At 44.6% G+C, this 20916-nt stretch overlaps 1 protein-coding gene and 1 long non-coding RNA gene across 2 annotated transcripts in view; one reads left to right on the forward strand and one right to left on the reverse strand.

The window, feature by feature from the left end:
* The window catches only part of LOC124802900, a 32824-nt gene extending 21485 nt beyond the window's left edge, over positions 1 to 11339 (reverse strand). Inside the window, exon 1 of the mRNA XM_047263964.1 lies at positions 11232 to 11339. The gene's annotated coding sequence lies outside the window, so the exon portion shown is untranslated. The remainder of the gene's footprint in view (positions 1 to 11231) is intronic.
* The window catches only part of LOC124802901, a 69395-nt gene that overhangs the window by 26122 nt on the left and 22357 nt on the right, over positions 1 to 20916 (forward strand). The window lies entirely within an intron of this gene.

Consider the following 20916-nt stretch of genomic DNA (forward strand, 5'->3'; position numbering starts at 1 on the left):
CAATGCCCGTCCAGCACTTGCCGGCGTTCCGGCGGTCGTAGGAGGCGTCGGTGTGGCGGGGATTTGCGCGCCAACATTGTCCTGAGCTGTCTGTGGCTGCGTGGCGTCCGCGCGTATAGTCCGTGCCTGTAGCTCACTCTCTAGCCTCGTGTTGTGTGCGAACAGTTCTTCGACGGTCTTTTGCAACTCTTCTAGTGTTGCCATCTTAGTTCAGAGTCGAATCCTCATACAAGAGGAAAGTACACAGTGAAAAGAACACGACAAGGGAAACACACGAAAAAAAAAAATAACACTAAGCAGTCCGCGATCAAAACATACGCGCACAAAAACAATATAAAAAAAAGTTAGTTTAAAAAAAATTTTACTACGGAGCACTGTTCGGCGCGGGCGTATACGCGCAAGCCTACTCGCGGTTCCACGTCTCTTGTACCGACGAACGTTCGCTACCACGTGTTTTTTTAGCCTCAGATCACGTCGGGGTCACCAGTGAAGCGGGAACGTGTGGTTTCCCCGCTTACGGTCGCAGTGAACCGGCTTTATCACCGCGCCCACGCACTATGCTCAAGGGAGAGGCTTTGTGGCAATAAACGACTAAAGCGGTTTCTGGACAGGACACATTTATTTTTCCTACCGTTACAATAAATGACAAATAATATACTTCGCTAACGTCCGTTTATACAGGCGCGTTGCACTGGCGGCACGGCTCGGTTACCGATCCCAGAGGGTGTACACTCCAGTGACGAGCCGTGGCCCGACCGCGTGGACCAAGCGAGACAAAAGGCCGCGTCACTGAATGTTCTGCTCTTGGCGCGACCGGAGGCGCCGTAACGTCCGCGAAGAAGCGAAAGACAATTTAACGGCGACTGCGTTTACGACCGCGTGTACGCATTTACGGCGGAGTCACGTTGACTCGATGCACGTGGTCTGCGGCGGAAGAACTGGGGAGACGTGTGTCGCGTCGCGTCGACTAGCTCGCACTGGCCGCCTGCTTTGTTCCCATGCGGTCCGGTGTGCGACGCACCGTTGCCGAAATTCCGCGTAACGGTACAGCTGCCCCTACTTGTGTCTGCAGTGCCTTAGTTCAGCCCTTCGTGCGTTGGACGGTGCTGCCGCCACACTTTATATTGCGTGCTTTCCTTTCTGCGAAAGAATCTATTACCTCATCAAAGTTCGTCAAACGTTTTGCTGCATGAAAAATCGAAATGACGTTATCTAATACTGAAAAAGCTGTTAATACAAATAATACCCAAGACTGGTGTGGTTTCTTGATCTGATTACGTCTATTTTGTCACTGTCTGCTAGATAAAACAAAATAGGCCTTTCTAATATAGCAGCAATTTTGTAACACAACAAATAAACGAGACTGTTTTGGCACAAATGGCCATTTTTATCATCATCATCATCTTGGACAGTTTCCAGCCACTGGCTGGGTCTGTCGGGAACACAAGCCTCTCCATCGTGTTCTGTCTTTCCACCATTCCCCCTCTTCCACCTTCGTCCAGTTCTCTCCTCTTCTCATCACACATTTCTTCACTCCCTTCACCCATCTGTCTCTTGGTCTTCCTCTGGGCCTCTTCCCCTCCAGTTGCAGATCAAACATCCTCTTTGGAATTCTTCCCTCATCCATTCTCTTCATGTGTCCATACCACTGCAGTCTTGATTTTTCTATCCTGTCCTGTACTGGTTCCTCCTTTAGTCTTTCCCTCACATACAAATTTCGCAATCTGTCTCGTCTTGTTACACCCAACCTGCTCCTCTGGAACTTCATTTCACTAGCCTGTATTCTACTTTTGTCGCTTTTGTGCATTACCCATGTCTCACTTCCGTATGTCAATATGGGGACAAAGTAGGTTCGGTATATAATTCCCTTGGATTTCTGTGGCACCTCCTTGCTCCAAATAAGCCCCCTAATGCATTTGTAGAACTGCCCTGCTTTTCTGCACCTTTCATTTATTTCCATTGCGTGCCTATGGGAACCCTGAAACGTGACGGCTAACGGGGCTCTGGTGAAGCTGCGATAGGCCTAGCAAGCCAGTAGTGGATAAATCAACTGCTTTTAAAAAGGGAACATGCCATTTTTATAACACGACAAAATACAATCGACGAAGTTCCAATATAATATGCGTATTAGGCCGACTACAAGCAAAAAGCTTTATGTTAGGAAATAGTTTCACATTCCATTCATAAACACCAGCTTCTCAAGCATGAGATCGAAAAGTAGTTTTACAAAATTTTTATATAAATTTTGGAATCGTCTTATGCTTCCATAATTTGTGTGCTGTCCCCGTTTCTTCTCCTTTCTCATTCTGACAAACAATCTTGTTATCATCAATTCTGTAGCTCTTGCTGCCACTGTCAAAATTTGTTCGCTGGATTAACTTCACTAACCCTGCCAGAATCACAGGTTTAGTTATCCCGTGATTATTTTCCGGTTAGGCGTTATTACGTGTTCGAACAACACGTTTTCCGTGTTACTTCCAGAATAGAACTTACCCGGCTGCTAGCCGGGGACTGTATTACTGGTCCTTACTAGTGTAGCGATCTGGCCAAAATTTTTCTGTCATAATTTCATTTTATTGGATACACCGAGAAGAAATACGTAATCTTTCTCGCCTGTTATTCCTGTCAGTCGTTTATTTCCATTCTGGTAGTCTGAATCTATGGATTTCGCTAGTAATTATAACAATGCTGATCATTCGCAAACCCAATCAACCACATAATCAGACAGCAATTGGCATTCATCCGTTCGGCTTTAGTCCCTCAGCTCGTATAGCCCCGTCCCCTTTTGTCTGCTGAAAGTTTATTTCTAGATGCGACGAGGATTCTCCTGACAGAGACATCACATACACTATGATTCATCCAGAAATCAACTTAAAATGTGTTCAAAAATGTTCAAAAACCAACAGGCAAGCGTTTCAATATCATATGAATAATCGCTAGACAAACGTGCGCTGGATGCTAGGCGCTTTGTGAAACAAGTTTTTTTTCCTCAAGAATATGAATTTGGCACCCCCTTTTCCCGGTAGCATATCTAGCTGCTTGCTGCGACTGCTTACACAGCCAACAGCCACATTCCTGTAGCCAGAAGCGGGAGAATCTACTACTCAAACGTGACTCAACTGCGCACGCGCATGAGCCCGCGCGTAACTGCTAAAACAAATCAAATGTAAACAGTTGCGAGTTCACGCTCATTGGAGGCAATTTATTGTTATGAAGCACTGCTTAGTCTTCCTAAAGGCTTTGACACATTTTCAATTGGCGGACGCTTGCATGAGCACTGTGTGTCGTTGTTGTATATTGCGCATTTCCTTTGCAACTTAAGTTATTTTCGTGTTTTTCTCTCGTTTATGTTTTATTGTTGAAGTATTATTCTGCAGTGGTGGGATACAGTAATATCCTTTGTTAGAGTGTCGGTTCTTACCAGTCAAAATTACAAAAATTTAACTGAAAACTAAAACAATGAAAAATTCCCAGAATTCTAAAATTATCCCGGGTTTTTCCCGGTTGAAAAAATTCTCGGGGTTTTCCCGGATCTCCCGGTTGTCCCGGGTCGTATACACCCTGTATAACTACCAGTATGTAACAATTTGTTGGGATATGAAATGGAATGATCACCTGCATTCGGTCATAGCTAAAGTGTGTGGCAGACTTAGTAGAATAGTACAGTTGGTGAGAGCTGATCCGTGGCAGCTGGCAGCACTGATGCCAGCTTCGAACTCTGTGAAGTGCAAATGGTTGCTCACCGAAACAATAGTCATCTATAGAGCTATGACAACACATAGGCATTGCCACAGAGATGTCTACAAAATTGTGTTACCTAATTGGTTGAGATAGGTGTGCAAAATAGCTACACTAAGATCACTTCAACAATCAGGGATTGCCTCTTACCAACTTTTCTGTGAGGAAATGCAATCAGTTTCTAAGGAGATTGCTTACAAAATACTTTAAGATATGTCCTAGAATATTGGTCAAGTGTGTGGGACCTGTACCAAATAGGACTAACAGGGGATACTGACAATATAAAAGGGCGAGTTGCATGAATGATCACAGATTTGTTTGACCCATTGGAGTGGGCAACAGAGATGTTGAAAACACTAAACCAGACACAAACTATCCCATGAAAGCCTACTTATAAAGTTTCAAGAACTGATGAAGTGATTAATCTAGAAATATACTACAGCCTCCTACATATTACTCCTATAGGGATGATGAAGACAAGATTAGACTAATTATAGCATGTACAAAAGTGTTCAAGCACTCATTCTTCCTGCGCTCCACTTGTGAATGGAACAGGAAGCAGCCCTAATAACTGTTACAATGGGAAAGTAATCTCTGCCAGGCACTTCAGAGTGGTCTGTGGAGTATGGATGTGGATGTAGATGAAAAATTGTTTATTCATATTTGCACATGGAGTAAGTCCTTGTCAAACTTCATTTGTATTGTATGACACACTTAGATTGCAGTGGAGCTGCCACTAAGTTTAAATCTCATACTTTTGAAGAAAGTGGTGGAAACTCATACTTCAAATAAGTGTGAGGAAAGCCACTGCCACCATGAGCTAATCATAACAGTCAAAACAAGTCTAGTGCGAACCTCCAAATATTTGCAATATATAGCAAACAACGTATGGAGCGAAAGAATAAATGACATATACCGCAGCATGGTTATGGTTGCACTCAAATATTAAATAGCTGTGCCCACAACATACATGTTTCACACCTGCAGTGGTCTTGGTGTGAACCATGTGTGGATATAGCAGTTTAATCTATGCAACAGTGGTTTGAGGAGAAAGTAAGCTCGTGTTCCAAAGGTAGACCAACAGACTGTTAAGCATGTGGTTGGTTCATGAGCATAACATGTTTGCATCGTTTGAGATGGAGGGCCAATGTGGAAGCTGTCCTTATCACCTTGTCTATTTGCCCAGAGAGTGAGCAGGTTGCCGTTCCTTCATCAGGCTCTGAGCAGGAACTTGGGGCAGGTGTCTGCTAATTATAGGGAGCGCCAATGTTGGGCACATTATAGAGTCCTTTAGGAAGCTAGCGTTCAGGGCTGGAAAGATAGCCAATGCGCACTCGATAAGTCTGCTGGGGGGCCTCATTCAAGATGTGGAGGTGGCCTTGCCTGTGGCTTTCAAGTGTACAGGATGCATTCATCTGCAAGTTGTGGTTCACGTTGGCACCAATGATGCCTGTCGCATGGGTTCTGGGGCCATCCTCAGTTTTTAGAGGTTGCTGGCAGATGTGGTGAAGACTGCTGGCCTCGTACACAGGATATAAGCAGAGCTTACAATTTGCAGCATCGTTCCCAGAGTTGATCTTTGGTTTGGAGACAAGTGGAGGGTCTCAACCATAGGCTTCATCGTCTGTTACAGTCTTGGCTGCAGAATTCTGGACCTGCATTAATGGTTGGGGATTTGTAGGACTCTTTTGATAGGTCAGCGGTGCACTACACAAAGGAAGCAGTTATTCAGGTAGCAGAGAATTTGTGGAGTGCACATGGCAATTTTTTAGGCTAGGCCGGTAGTTTGAGGTACTCTCATGAACACTTGACAGTCAATGTGCATATAGGGAAATCAGACAGTGTATCAGTAAATTGTCGAAGTATTAGTAACAGAGTTCCTGAATTTACTGCCCACCAGGAATGTTCTCAAACTTAAATTATTCTTGGGACTGAGAGCTGGCTAAATCCCAAAGTTAAAAGTTCCGAGGTATTTAGTGAGCCTTGGATGTTTATCAGAAAGACATATTATATGCCGTATGAGGGGTAATATTCACTGCAGTTGACAAGAATATTGTCTCCACTGAGGGTGAAATTGAATGTGATAGTGAAGGTATCTGGTCATGCATAACAGGTCTAGATGAAACCAAGTTAATTGTTGGATGTTTTTACTATCCACCCAACTCCGCTGTGACAGTTCTAGGCTCATTCAAAGAAAGTCTTTGATCAGTTGTGCATAAATAACCAGATCATGCAGTACTAGTTGGTGATGACCTTAACCTGCTGGGTATAAACTGGGACAGTCTTGGATTCCTTGCAGGGAGTACAACAGAGAGTCTTGAGAAATACTTTTGAACATGTTTTCCGAAAACTGTCTTGAGCAGCTACTTTGGCAGCCCACACATAAAGGAAGTATCTTGGACCTTGTCACTTCAGACAGACCGGACTTTATTGATAGTGTCAGCATAGAGACAGGGATTTGAAACAAGTACTAACAAAGAGATACAGGGGCTGGCCAGTACTTACCTCAGCTCAGTACAGCCGACAGATGCACAAAACAGAACAGAAAATTTACATTCCTAGCTTTCGGAACTTTGTTCCTTCATCAGGGGAGGAGAGAGGGGGGCAAAAGAGAAGAAGGGAAAGTAGATTCAGTTACTCACAACCCAGGTTATGAAGCAACAGGGAAAGGTAAACAGGGAGGGTAGTAAGGATGGAGGCACGGTCGTCAGAGGGAAGCCAAAGATATTCTACTGTAAGTACTTCAAACCAAAGCGGATGCATACAGAAGTAAAGAGGTATATAGTATAAAGATAAACACAACTATGTAGGAAGAAAAGATGCGTGAATGGCTAAAGAGGAGAGGGAAAAAGGAGAAGACTGAAGAGTAAATGGGAGTGCGGTTGGTTAACGTAGGTTCAGTCCAGGTGGATGGCGGGATGAAGGGATGTGTTGGAGTGCAAGTTCCCATCTCCGCAGTTCCGAGGGACTGATGTTGGCTGGGAGAAGCCAAATGGCACGTACGGTGTAGCATGTTCCTAGGTCCCTAGAATTATGCTGGAGGGCATGCTCTGCTACTGGGTATTGGACATCTCCTAAGCGGACAGTTCGTCTGTGCCCGTTCATGCGCTCAGCCAGTTTAGTTGTCGTCATACCGATGTAAAAGGCTGTGCAGTGCAGGCATGTCAGCTGATAAATGACATGTGTTGTTCCACATGTCCCTACCTTGAATTGTGTAGGTTTTACCAGTAGCGGGGCTGGAGTAGGTGGTTGTGGGGGGATGCATGGGGCAGGTTTTGCAGCAGGGTCGGTTACAGCGGTAGGAACTGCTGGGTAGAGAAGGTGGTCTGGGAATATTGTGGGGTTTGACAAGAATGTTACGGAGGTTAGGGGGGGTGACGAAAGGCATCTCTAGGTGGTGTGGGGTGAATATTGTCAAGGGGTGATCTCATTTCAGAGCTTGACTTGAGAAAGTCGTATGCCTGGCGGAGTAATTTGTTGATGTATTCGAGGCCAGTATAATATTGGGTGACAAGGGGGATGCTTCTGTGTGGCCTGGGGGTAGGAACATTGTTGTTGGATGGGGAGGAATGTATTGTTCGGGAGATCTTTTTGTGGACAAGGTCTGCAGGATAGTGGCGGGAGAGGAAAGCAGTGGTCAGGTTATTGGTGTAATTGTTGAGGGATTCGTCACTGGAGCAGATACGTTTGCCACGAATACCTAGGCCGTAGGGAAGGAAGCGTTTGATGTGGAATGGATGGCAGCTGTCAAAGTGAAGGTATTGTTGTTTGTTTGTGGATTTGATGTGGACAGAGGTGTGGACGTGAGCTTCAACAAGTTGAAGGTCAACATCCAGGAAGGTGGCTTGGGTTTTGGAGAAGGATCAGGTGAAATTCAGATTCGAAAAGGAGTTGAGGTTATTGAGGAAATTAAGGAGTGTTTCTTCACCATGAGTCCAGACCACAAAGATGTCATCTATAAACCTATACCAGGCCAGGGGAAGCAGCTGTTGGGTCTTCAGGAAAGCCTCTTCCATGTGGCCCATCAAGAGGTTGGCACAGGATGGAGCCATCCTGGTTCCCATGGCCGTTTCCCTGATTTGTTTGTAGGTCTGGCCTTCAAAACAGTACCTTCACTTTGACAGCTGCCATCCATTCCACATCAAACACTTCCTTCCCTACAGCCTAGGTATTCACGGCAAATGTATCTGCTCCAGTGACGAATCCCTCAACAATTACACCAATAACCTGACCAGTGCTTTCCTCTCCCGCAACTATCCTGCAGACCTTGTCCACAAACAGATCTCCCGAGCAATACATTCCTCCCCGTCCAACAACAATGTTCCTACCCCCAGACCACACAGAAGCATCCCCCTTGTCAGCCAATATTATTCTGGCCTCGAATACATCAAAAAATGACTCCACCAGGGATATGACTTTCTCATGTCAAGCCCTGAAATGAGATCATCCCTTGACAATATTCTCCCCACACCACCCAGAGTTGCCTTTCGTCGCCCCCCTAACCTCTGTAACATCCTTGTCAAACCCCACAATATTCCCAAACCACCTTCTCTACCCAGTGGTTCCTACCCCTGTAACCGACCCTGTTGCAAAACCTGTCCCATGCATCCCCCCACAACCACCTACTCCAGCCCCGCTACTGGTAAAACCTACACAATTCAAGGCAGGGCCACATGTGGAACAACACATGTCATTTATCAGCTGACATGCCTGCACTGCACAGCCTTTTACATTGGTATGACGACAACTAAACTGGCTGAGCGCATAAACGGGCACAGACGAACTGTCCGCTTAGGAGATGTCCAATACCCAGTAGCGGAGCATGCCCTACAGCATAATTCTAGGGACCTAGGAACGTGCTACACTGTATGTGCCATTTGGCTTCTCCCACCCAACACCAGTCCCTCGGAACTGCGGAGATGGGAACTTGCACTCCAACACATCCTTTCATCCTGCCATCCCCCTGGACTGAACCTACGTTAACCAACCTCACTCCCATTTACTCTTCAGTCTTCTCCTTTTTCCCTCTCCTCTTTAGCCATTCACACATCTTTTCATCCTACATAGTTGTGTTTATCTTTATACTATATACCTCTTTATTCTGTATGCATCCTCTTTGGTTTGAAGCTGGCACAATACTTACAGTAGAATATTTTTGGCTTCCCTCAGACAACCATGCCTCCATCCTTACTACCCTCGCTGTTTACCTTTCCCTGTTGCTTCATAACCTGGGTTGTGAGTAACTGAATCTACTTTCCCTTCTTCTCTTTTGCCCCCTCTCTCCTCCCTGATGAAGGAACAAAGTTCCGAAAGCTAGGAATGTAAATTTTCTGTTCTGTTTTGTGCATCTGTCGGTTGTACTGAGCCGAGGTAAGTCCTGGCCAGCCGCTCTATCTCTTTGTTAGTATTTGTTTCACATCTTTATATGAGATTTTCCATTAGTAATTAAGAGACAGGGGTTAGCAGTCATGATGTCATCATCATAGCATTTATGCTTACAAAAGTTAACAAACCCGTTAAGAGGGCTAGGAAGGAGTTTCTGCTAGGATGGAGTCCCAATTCAGTTTTACAAAGAGTATTCTACATCATTGGCCCATTACTTAGTTTTCTTTTATCGTGAATCTCTCAGCCAGAGCAGTGCCAAGTGACTGTAAAAAAAGTGCAGGTGACTCCTGCATATAAGAAGGGTAAAAGAATGGACCCACATAATTACAGATCAGTATCCTTAACATTGGTTTGCTGCAGAATTTTAGAGAATATTCTGGGTCTGAATACAATAAATTTGCTACAGACCAAAAAAAGCTCACCTCCATGGATCAGCACGGCTTTAGAAAGCATTGCTTGTGTGAAACCCAGCTTGCTCTTTTCTCACATGGTATACTGTGAACTATGGATGAGGGGCAACAAGCAAATTCCATATTTCTAGATTTCTGAAAAGCATTTGACACAGTATCCCACTGCAGACCGTTAACAAAGGTATGTGCGTATGGAATAGGCTCTCAGGTATGTGACTGGCTAAAAGACTTCTTAAGTAATAGAATCCAGAACGTTGTCCTTGATGGTGATTGTTCATTGGACACAGGGCTAACATCAGGAGGGTTTCAGGGAAGTGTGACAAGACTGTTGCTATTTTCTATATACATAAATGATCTGACAGGCAGAGTGGGCAGCAATCTGCAGTTGTTCACTGATGATGCTGTGGTGTACAGGAAGGTGTCAAAGATAAGTGACTGTAGGTTGATATAAGATGATCTACACAAAATTTCTACTTGGTGTGATGAATGGCACCTGGCTATTAATGTAGAAAATCGCAAGTTAATGCAAATGAGTAGGAAAAACAAACCCCTAATGTTTGGATACACCATTAGTAGCATGCTGCTTGACAGAGCCACGCTGTTTAAATATCTGTGCATACTGTTGCGAAGCTGTGTGAAATGGAGTGAGCATGTGAGGATTGTGGAAAGGAAGGCGAATGGTTGATTTTGGTTTATTGGGAGAATTTTAAGAAAGTGTGGTTCATCTGTAAAGGAGACCACATATTGGATGCTAGTGTGACCTATTTTTGAGTACTGCTCAAGTGTTTGGGATCCACACCAGGTCGGTTTGAAAGACGATATCAGAGCAATTCAAAGGCGAGCTGCCACATTTGTTAAAGGTAGGTTCACTCATCATACAAGTATTAGGATATGCTTCAAAAGCTCAGGTGGGAATTCCTGGAGAGAAGAAGATATTCATTTCGAACCTTGCTGAGAAAGTTTAGAGAACCAGCATTTGAAGCTGACTGTATAAGTATCCTACTGCCACCATCATAAATTTCGTGTAGGGACCACTAAGGTAAGATATGAGAAATTAGGGCTCATAAGGAGGCATATAGACAGTCATTTTTGTCTTGCTCTATCTGCGACTGGAACAGGAAAGGAAATGACTAGTTGTGGTACAGGGTACCCTCTGCCACACACAGTATGGTGGTTTGCAGAGTAAGTATGCAGATGTAGATGTAGTTATTCAAAAAACGCTTCCTACCAAAAAAGTTATATACCCAGAAATGGAGGAAGAAACAAAATGAAATATTGTGGGCTAAGAGGGTATGTGGTGTTATTTCAGTAGTTACAAAACTGCAAATTTATAAAGAACTTGGCAGTATAAGCCCATTTATCAGTACAGCATTGCACCCCCTATGCCCTAGATGCATGCACTTATTTGGTCTGAGGGGGCCTCATTCCACTGGTTCTTAATGTCCCGTTCACTGGCAGTGGCACAAAGTTGGCTTCCAAGCTGGTCCCACACATTTTCTGTCGGGGGCAGATCTAGGGATCCTCCTGTCCACAAGAGTACCTTAACATCATGATGATACTTCATAAAGACACATGCAATGTGAACAAGCACTGTCCTGTTCAAAAAGACACTATGCGGTATGACACAGGATGTCTGTGATGCACCATTGTACCATTTGACTTCTCTCAAACACTACTAGCCATGACCTGAAGTCATACCTGATAGCTCCTCACTCCACGATGCAGGAATAACACTGCTTTGCCAGTCCAAAACACTGAATGGATGGCGCCTCTTCCTCAGGTCACTGCTGTACTTGCCAATGATGGTCATCTGGAATGGAGAACAACCATGATTAATCACTTAAACACAATGCTACACCTTTTATCAGCAGTCCATGTTTCCCAGTGACAGCACCACTCTAAATGAAACCATTTCTGTTATAGTGTTAATATCAGCCTCTGCTTAAGACAGTAGTTCCATAGTGCGACTGCTGGTAGTATCTGACCAATGCGCAGAATGACACAGAATGTTGCAAGGAGTTCATTACTTGACATCTTGGGTTGTCGGGTGTTCTGCCAGATATCAGCGTCGTACTTGCACGATATTTCGGTCACTTAGCTCGTGACCTTCATCAGGTGCGACCTGAGACTGTTCCTCGAGTGGACCTGGTCCAGTATTTATGCCTATGGCCTTCCCCCTCCACCAACGGCTGCAGGCGCTTCCTCTGTGGTCCGCGCCCATTCCCTGCGACCTGCTGGAGCATTGCTGCTCCGTTTTCCATCCGCTGCGGTTCTAGGTGATCCCTCTGCGGTCCGCGCCCACCAAACCCGCTCCTGGGGGTTTCATCTATGGTCTGGGGTACCAAGCGTTCCCCCTGCGGTCCGCGTCCACTCACCACGACTTGTTGGAGCGTTGCCGCTCTGTTTTTCGTCCGCTGCGGCTCTCGATGTTCCCTCTGCGGTCCGCGCCCACCAGTCCCACTTCTGGGTGTTCCATCTTCAGTCTGGTGCGCCTGGCAGTCCATCAGGGGCTCGTTTTCCATCTCCATGTCTCTGGTTCTTCTGTTTGTGAAGTGTTGCAGCTGGCCCCGTTGCTCCTTTAACAATTCCAGAGCCGGATCCCAGGCTCTGCTTAGCTGGTACCCTGTGTCACGGTTCATAAGATCGTCAGCCATTTTAATTTCTATCGATTCTCTTAAAACACTGTCCTAAAATCTGGGTGTTTGTGCTAGAATCTTGGTATCCTCATACGTCATGGCATGATCTAGTTCTAGGCAGCGTTCAGCAAGGGCTGACTTAGTCACCTGTCTTAATCTAGTGTGCCTCTGATGTTCTTTGCACCTGATCTCCACAGTTCTTGTCGTCTGGCCAATGTAGGACATGCCACATTGACAAGGTATATTGTAAATGCCCGGTTTTCGTAACCCCAGGTCGTCTTTGACACTCCCCAGCTGTCCCCCCGATCTTGTTGGATAGACAGAAAACACACTTGATATTGTGTTTACGGAGGATCCTACTGATTCTGGCAGAAATAGAGCCAGCATAGGGCAGATATGCCACCTTCTTTGTTTCATCTTGGTCTTCTTCAGGAACCTGTGGTATAGTGGCTGGTTGGAGTGCCCTCTCAATTTGTCTGTCCGTGTATCCATTCTTGGAGAAAACTGTTTTGAGACGTTCTATCTCTATAGGTAGATTCTCTTGGTCTGACAGGGCACGTGCTCTGTGGACCAAAGTCTTCAGAACCCCATTCTTCTGTGCAGGGTGGTGACAGCTGCTGGCCTCCTGCAGATATAAATCAGTGTGTGTTGGTTTTCGGTACACACTGTGGCCCATTGACCCATCTGCTTTCCTCTGGACTAGTACATCCAGAAATGGCAGCTGGCCATTCTTCTCCATTTCCATGGTGAACTTGATATTAGGGTGGCATGAGTTAAGATGTTCAAGAAACTCATTGAGCCTGTCCATCCCATGTGGCCAGATCACGAAGGTGTCATCCACATACCTAAAGAAGCATGTGGGTTTAAATGTGGCTGTCTCCAATGCCCTCTCCTCAAAACTCTCCATAAACATGTTGGCAACCACAGGGGACAGTGGGCTGCCCATAGCTACACCTTCAGTTTGCTCAGGAAATACGTGGATGTCAGTGTATGACTGAACAGGTCCAACAGAGCACCGTCAAATTTCTCTGCAATCAGTTCCAGTGAGTCCTTCAGTGGGACCCTGGTGAACAGCGATACCACATCAAAACTAACCATGATGTCCGAATCTGTGATGAGCAGTTGCTTGAGGCGTTGCAGGAAATCTTCAGAGTTGCAGATGTGGTGAATACATTTGCCCACATATGGAGACAGGAGACCTTTCAAGTACTTGGCTGTTGTGTACGTAGGTGCCCCAATATTACTGACAATTGGACGTAGGGGCACGCCCTCCTTGTGTATTTTAGGCAGACCATACAGTCTAGGTGGCACTGGCGCTTTTTCCCGTAGTTGTCTGATGATCTTATCGGGCATCCCTGTTTCCTTCAAGAGAGCACTAGTCTTCTTGGCCACCTTGTCCGTGGGGTCACACTCCAGAATTCTGCATGCAGGGTCCTCCAGAAGTTGGCGTACTTTCTCATCATAATCCACCCGCTGCAAGATGACAGTGGAGTTCCCTTTGTCTGCTAGCAGTATCACAATGCTGTTGTCTTCCCGGAGTTTCTTGAGTGCAAGCCTCTCCTCGGTTGTGATGTTCGATTTCGGCGGCCTGGCCTTGGTGAGGGCCGTGCAGGTCTCTCGGCGGACTTCCTCTGTCACATTAGGTGGAAGTGTGGCTGCAACTTGCTCTACTGCACTGACGAAACCTGAAATGGGTACATTTCTAGGGGTCGTAGCAAAGTTGAGACCCTTGCTGAGTACCTTTAAGGTTGTATCATCAAACTGTATGCCACTCAGATTCGTCACAGTGCTTGTCTCTTCCATCTGCTGTGCTTTCTTACTCATGTGGTCAAACTTTGCAGATTGGCAAGATGAGGCATTCCTTCTAGCACACTCAGCTAAAGACCAGAAGGCACGGTCTACCCATTCCCGATCTTTTCTTGTTAAGGAGGCTGCCATGTACAGATGAATGTGTAACAGCTCCCTGGCCACAACATCTAACCTGTGGCGCATATCTCGAATCCTCTCTCTCACCAGTGCCATGCTGGCTCTGCGTTTTGTAAACACAATATCAAGTGTGTTTTCTGTCCATCCAACAAGATCGGGGGACTGCTGGGGGTGTCAAAGACGACCTGGGGTTACGAAAACCAGAGATTTACAATATACCTTGTCAACGTGGCATGTCCTACATTGGCCAGACGACAAGAACTGTGGAGATCAGGTGCAAAGAACATCAGAGGCACACTAGATTAAGACAGGTGACTAAGTCAGCCATTGCTGAACACTGTCTAGAACTAGATCATGCCACGAAGTATGAGGATACCAAGATTCTAGCACAAACACCCAGATTTTGGGACAGTGTTGTAAGAGAATCGATAGAAATTAAAATGGCTGACGATCTTATGAACCGTGACACAGGGTACCAGCTAAGCAGAGCCTGGGATCCGGCTCTGGAATTGTTAAAGGAGCAACGGGGCCAGCTGCAACACTTCACAAACAGAAGAACCAGAGACATGGAGATGGAAAACGAGCCCCTGACGGACTTCCAGGTGCACCAGACCGAAGATGGAACACCCAGAAGTGGGACTGGTGGGTGCGGACCGCAGAGGGAACATCGAGAGCCGCAGCGGACGAAAAACGGAGCGGCAACGCTCCAACAGGTCGTGGTGAGCGGGGCGCGGACCGCAGGGGGAATGTTTGGTACCCCAGACCATAGATGAAACCCCCAGGAGTGGGTTTGGTGGGGCGCGGACCGCAGAGGGAACACCTAGAACCGCAGCGGATGGAAAACGGAGCAGCAATGCTCCAGCAGGTCGCAGGGAATGGGCGCGGACCACAGAGGAAGCGCCTGCAGCCGTTGGTGGAGGGGGAAGGCCATAGGCATAAATACTGGACCGGGTCCACTCGAGGAGCAGTCTCAGGTCGCACCTGATGAAGGTCACGAGCTAAGTGACCGAAATATCGTGCAAGTACGACGCTGATATCCGGCAGAACACCCGACAACCCAAGATGTCATTAGATCGCCGGGAAAGCCTGAAGAGTTACAGTTCATTACTTGTCCTCGTATGGCAGGCACAGATGTTGTAGTTATGATGCGCTAGGTGCACAATAGGCCTACCCCTCCTTATGATGGCGAGACATATTTGACCAGAACTTATCCCCTTGAGTATGGCTGACCTCACAATCTCATTCAGTCCAACATGGGACCACCAACATATCTGAATGTGTCACAAAGCTAGATATTGCACAATATGACCAGCCGGTCAAATGGAGACCCACAATGAGGCCCCTTTCAATCTCAGTCAGGTGGTGATAACACTGTCCTACATGAGTATGTGGCATCTCCATGTCCTCCCCAGTCATCACTCAACATCTGACACTGTTCACTCCCCTTATGTACCCCACCAGGCGTGGTAACAACTTGAATGCACTCTGGTAGCCATGCTACCTGGTACAGAGAACTGTAATGCCAATCATTTACATACCTGTCAGTGGTGTATACGTGCCTAAAGTAACACTGAGATCTGACATGTCTTGTGGGTGCTTCACTTTTTTTGTCCCACAGTGTATCAGAAGAGTTTGTAACACTGTCAACTAATGTCACACGTACTCTTAAGACATAGAATATTTTTTTCAATTTCTTTGTAACTAAATGCTGTAAAGCAATACTTATGCTGAAATCTTGTAATTAACATTGAGTATCATGTGCATGTATTGAATTAATTATTATTTTTGTGTTAAGAGAAGCAAGATGACTGATCCATACATAGGAAATATTAATAGGAAGGGTGATGTAATTGTGAGTAAGAAAACCATCACTGTCTTGTTCTGGATTGGCAGAAATCAGTCGACTTCCTCCTGATAATATTTTGTGTGCGGTTGGTGCAAACACTGGAGAATTAATAATACAGTACTCATGACTATCGTAGCTGTTACACAGCACTTGTCATGTCGTGCTGAACCAGTGAGTACATGCATAGTGCCAGCTGGCACTGCATGATGAACGTGAAGTTTGTACCCTCTGCTCGCTCCCCCCCCCCCCCCCCCCCCCTTTCTCGTTAGCTAATGTACTGGGAGAATGCAGTACTCATGTCTACACGTCTATCGTAGCTGTTACAAAGCAATTGTCATGTCCTGCTGAACCGGTGAGTACATGCGTACTGGCAGCTGGCACTGCATGATGAAAGTGAGGTTTGTTCCTTCTGCTGCCCCCCCCCCCCCCCCCCCCCATCTTCTTGTTAGCCAATGTACTGGGAGTCAATAGGCAGAACTTGTGACCTCCACTCCCTGCCCTTCCCTGAGAATTCATTCAGGAAGTTGTGAACAAACTACACCTGAATTTATTCTGAATAAGCAAAAACTTTTTATAGCAGTTTAATCATAATTATTGATGCAGTTACTAAAAACTAGTTCTCTCTGTTAATAAACATTGACTCATTATGCGTACATCATAGTGGGATCTGTAGAACACATTGAATAAACACACAGAAAGAATAGTCATATTCACCACGAAGAAAGACCAATCACATACAGATCCTACAAACATGCTTCACAATGTCTAATTTTCAAACAGCAACAATCTACCTCAAATCGGCAGAATTCAGAGTTACTTTCAGCACAACACTGCAAATGACAGATGACAATAATTAACAACCAAGGCAATAAACCTTTTTGTCAGCCAATATTCGGGGCATTATAACCACAACTGACAACCAACAATTGACAATATCAATTGCATGTGGTCCTCTTTTGGGTAGATTCTACTGAGTTCACAGTCCTGCTCAATGAACACAAGGGAAGAGGTGTCCTTCACTAGTTCAGCTATATGTCCACGAAATATTGACCAACTGTAACATCTGACTTCTGCACATTCATCTTGCATTTTGTGGTACCAGAGCACAGTCTGTGAAGCGACTTCCATATCCTTCTGTTTTCCAAAAGACTAAAAGGGTTTCTGTGTGACTAGACCATATAAGATAGGAACTTATCAGGTCTGTAATACAGTAACATAATGCAAATGCTACTGACGTCTCCGATGTGGATGACTGTAGGCTCCATACCGTTGCATGGACCTTGTCACATCCCACGTGGTGTCCAAGTTTTTGACAGCTTGCCTTTTCTTCAGGTGGAAATGCACATTTGAATGTTGAATGGGCTTGGCTTGACTGATTTTTCCAGCAATATGAAAATAATTTCTTCAGTGCTTCAGATAACTTCTGCTCCACCCCACCTTTTCAAAAAATTCAGCTACAGCAATAATTGCAGTTACTGGCAGAGATTAAATCCTGGATTGCTCCTGATAGTGATAAATAAACAACAGTGGATCAAGCACACTCTTCTCAGTTGATCCATTCATCCAAATTCTTTGCATATTTCTCTCTGTTTAAAATTCCACAAACTAGCTTGACTTTTTGAGAATATTACTGACTAAATAAATGTGATACACTTTGGTGGTACTACAGCTTTTATTAAGAATGAAAGAGCTTAACATCCCTTCAGTGGTGAAGTCATTAGAGGTGCGGCATATGCTCAGACTGACAGAAGAAAATGCCATTTTAAAAGAAATTATACCTGAAATTGAGTTATTTAGGAAATCTGTGAAAAATCTCTTGCCTGGATGAGTATTTGAATTGCCGTTCTCCCAGATGAGGGTTCAGTACATTAACCACTAGCTCATTAGTTCTTATGAGAAGTCAACAATCCACTGTCATCTACATCTACATGGTTACTCTGCAATTCATACTTAAGTGCCTGGCAGAGGGTTCATCAAACCATTTTCATACTACTTCTCTTCCATTACACTCTCGAATGGCGCGTGTGAAAGAGGAACATCTAAATCTTTCCGTTTGAGCTCTGATTTCTCTTATTTTATTACGATGATCATTTCTCCCTACGTAGGTGGGTATCAATAAAATATTTAAGCATTCAGAAGAGAAAGTTGGTGATTGAAATTTCGTAAATAGATCTCACCACAAAGAAAACCACCTTCGTTTCAGTGACTGCCACCCCAACTTGCGTATCATATCAGTGATACTCTCACCCCTATTGAACGATAACACGAAATGAGCTGCCCTTCTTTGCACTTTTTTGATGTCCTCCGTCAATCCTACCTGGTAAGGATCCCATGCAGCAATATTCCAGCAGAGGATGGACAAGTGCAACATAGGCTGTCTCTTTAGTGGGTTTGTCGCATCTTCTAAGTGTTCTGCCAACAAAGTGCAGTCTTTGTTTCGCCTTCTCCACAATATTATCTATGTGGCCTTTCCAATTTAAGTTGCTTGTAATTGTAATTCCTAGGTATTTAGTTGAATTGGCAGCCCTTAGATTTGTGCAATTTATCATATGCCCATAATTTATTGGATTTCTTTTAGTACTCATGTGGATGACAACGCACTTTTCTTTGTTTAGTGCTAATTGCCACTTTTCGCACCATACAGAAATTTTCTCTAGATCATTTTGTAGTTGGAATTGATCATCTGATGATTTTACTAGATGGTCAGTTACAGCGTCATGTGCAAACAATCTAAGGGGGCTGCTCAGATTATCACCTAGATCATTTATGTAAATCAGGATCAGCAGAGGGCCTATGACTACCTTGCAGAACGCCAGATATCACTTCTGTTCTACTCGATGAGTTACCGTCTATCACTACGAACTGTGACCTCTCTGAGAGGAAATCACGAATCCAGTCACACAACTGAGACAATACTCCATATGCACCCAATTTGATTAATAGTCGCTTGTGAGGAATGGTATCAAAAGCCTTCTGGAAATCTAAGAATATGGAATCAATCTGAGATCCCTTGTCGACAGCACTCATTACTTCATGGGAATAAAGAGCTAGCTGTGTTGCACTAGAAGGATATTTTCTGAATCCGTGTTCGTTATGTATCAATAAGTCATTTTCTTCAAGTTGATTCTTAATGTTCGAGTACAGTATAAGCTCCAAAATCCTACTGCAAATTGAGGTCAGTGATTTTTTTTTTTGGTCATCAGTCTACTGACTGGTTTGATGCGGCCCGCCACGAATTCCTTTCCTGTGCTAACCTCTTCATCTCAGAGTAGCACTTGCAACCTACGTCCTCAATTATTTGCTTGACGTATTCCGATCTCTGTCTTCCTCTACAGTTTTTGCCCTCTACAGCTCCCTCTAGTACCATGGAAGTCATTCCCTCATGTCTTAGCAGATGTCCTATCATCCTGTCCCTTCTCCTTATCAGTGTTTTCCACATATTCCTTTCCTCTCTGATTCTGCGTAGAACCTCCTCATTCTTTACCTTATCAGTCCACCTAATTTTCAACATTCGTCTATAGCACCACATCTCAAATGCTTCGATTCTCTTCTGTTCTGGTTTTCCCACAGTCCATGTTTCACTACCACACAATGCTGTACTCCAGACGTACATCCTCAGAAATTTCTTCCTCAAATTAAGGCCGGTATTTGATATTAGTAGGCTTCTCTTGGCCAGAAATGGGTCTGTAATTCAATGGGTTACTCATATTTCCTTTGCTGAATATTGGTGTGACCTGTGCTACTTTCCAGTCTTTAGGAACAGACCTTTCGTCAAGTGACTGGTTATATATGATCGCTAAGAAAGGCGCTATTGTGTCTGCATACTCTGAGAGGAACCTGATTGGTATACCATCTGGACTGGAAGACTTGCCTTTCTTAAGTGATTTGAGTTGTTTCGTAACACCTAAGATATCTACTTTTATGTCACTCATGTTAACAGCTGTTCTGGTTTCGAATTCTGGAATATTTACTTCATCTTCTTTCTTGAAGAAATTACGGAAAACAGTATTTAGTAACTCTGCTTTAGTGGCACCATCATCGATAACATATCCATTGCTATTGCGCAGTGATGGTATTGACTGTTTTTTTGCCAGTGGTGTACTTTACACATGACCAGAATCTCTTTGGATTTTCTGCCATATTTTGAGACAATATTTCATTGAGGAAACTATTAAAAGCATCTCGCATTGATGTCCGCACTAAATTTCGAGCTTCCGTGAAACTTAGCCAGTCTTGGGGATTTTGCGTTCTTCTGAATTTGGCATGCTTTTTTCATTGCTTCTGCAACAGTGCCCTGACGTGTTTTGTGTACCATGGTGGATCAGTCCTGACTCTTATTAACTTATGCGGTATGAATCTATCTATTGCTGTCGATACTGTATCTTTGAATTTGAACCATATCTGGTTGGTTGTGTTGTTTGGGGAAGGAGACCAGATAGCGAGGTCATCGGTCTCATCGGATTAGGGAAGGAAGTCGGCCGCATTCTTTCAAAGGAACCATCCCGGCATTTGCCTGGAGTGATTTAGGGAAATCACGGAAAACCTAAATCAGGACGGTCGGACGTGAGCCATATCTGGCCTACACTTACATAATTAGCTTGAGAGGAATGAAGACTCACTCTTACGAGGGCATCAAGCGAATTTTTATCTGCTGTTTTAAATAGATATATTTTGCATTTATTTTTAGTGGATTTGGTTGACATGGTTTTGAGCCTCACTACAGTGACCTTGTGTTCTCTAACCCCTGTACCCGTCGTGGCGCTCTCTATTAGATCAGGATTATTTGTGGCTAAGAGGTCAAGTGTATTTTCGCAACCATTTACAATTCGTGTGAGCTCATGACTTATTGTTCAAAGTAATTCTCAGAGAAAGCATTTAATATAATTTCGGAAGATGTTTTCTGTCTACCACCGGCTTTGAACATGTATTTTCGCCAACAAATCGAGGGTAGATTGAAGTCTCCACCAATTATAAC

Source organism: Schistocerca piceifrons, chromosome 6, assembly GCF_021461385.2.
Source record: "Schistocerca piceifrons isolate TAMUIC-IGC-003096 chromosome 6, iqSchPice1.1, whole genome shotgun sequence".
NCBI lineage: Eukaryota > Metazoa > Arthropoda > Insecta > Orthoptera > Acrididae > Schistocerca > Schistocerca piceifrons.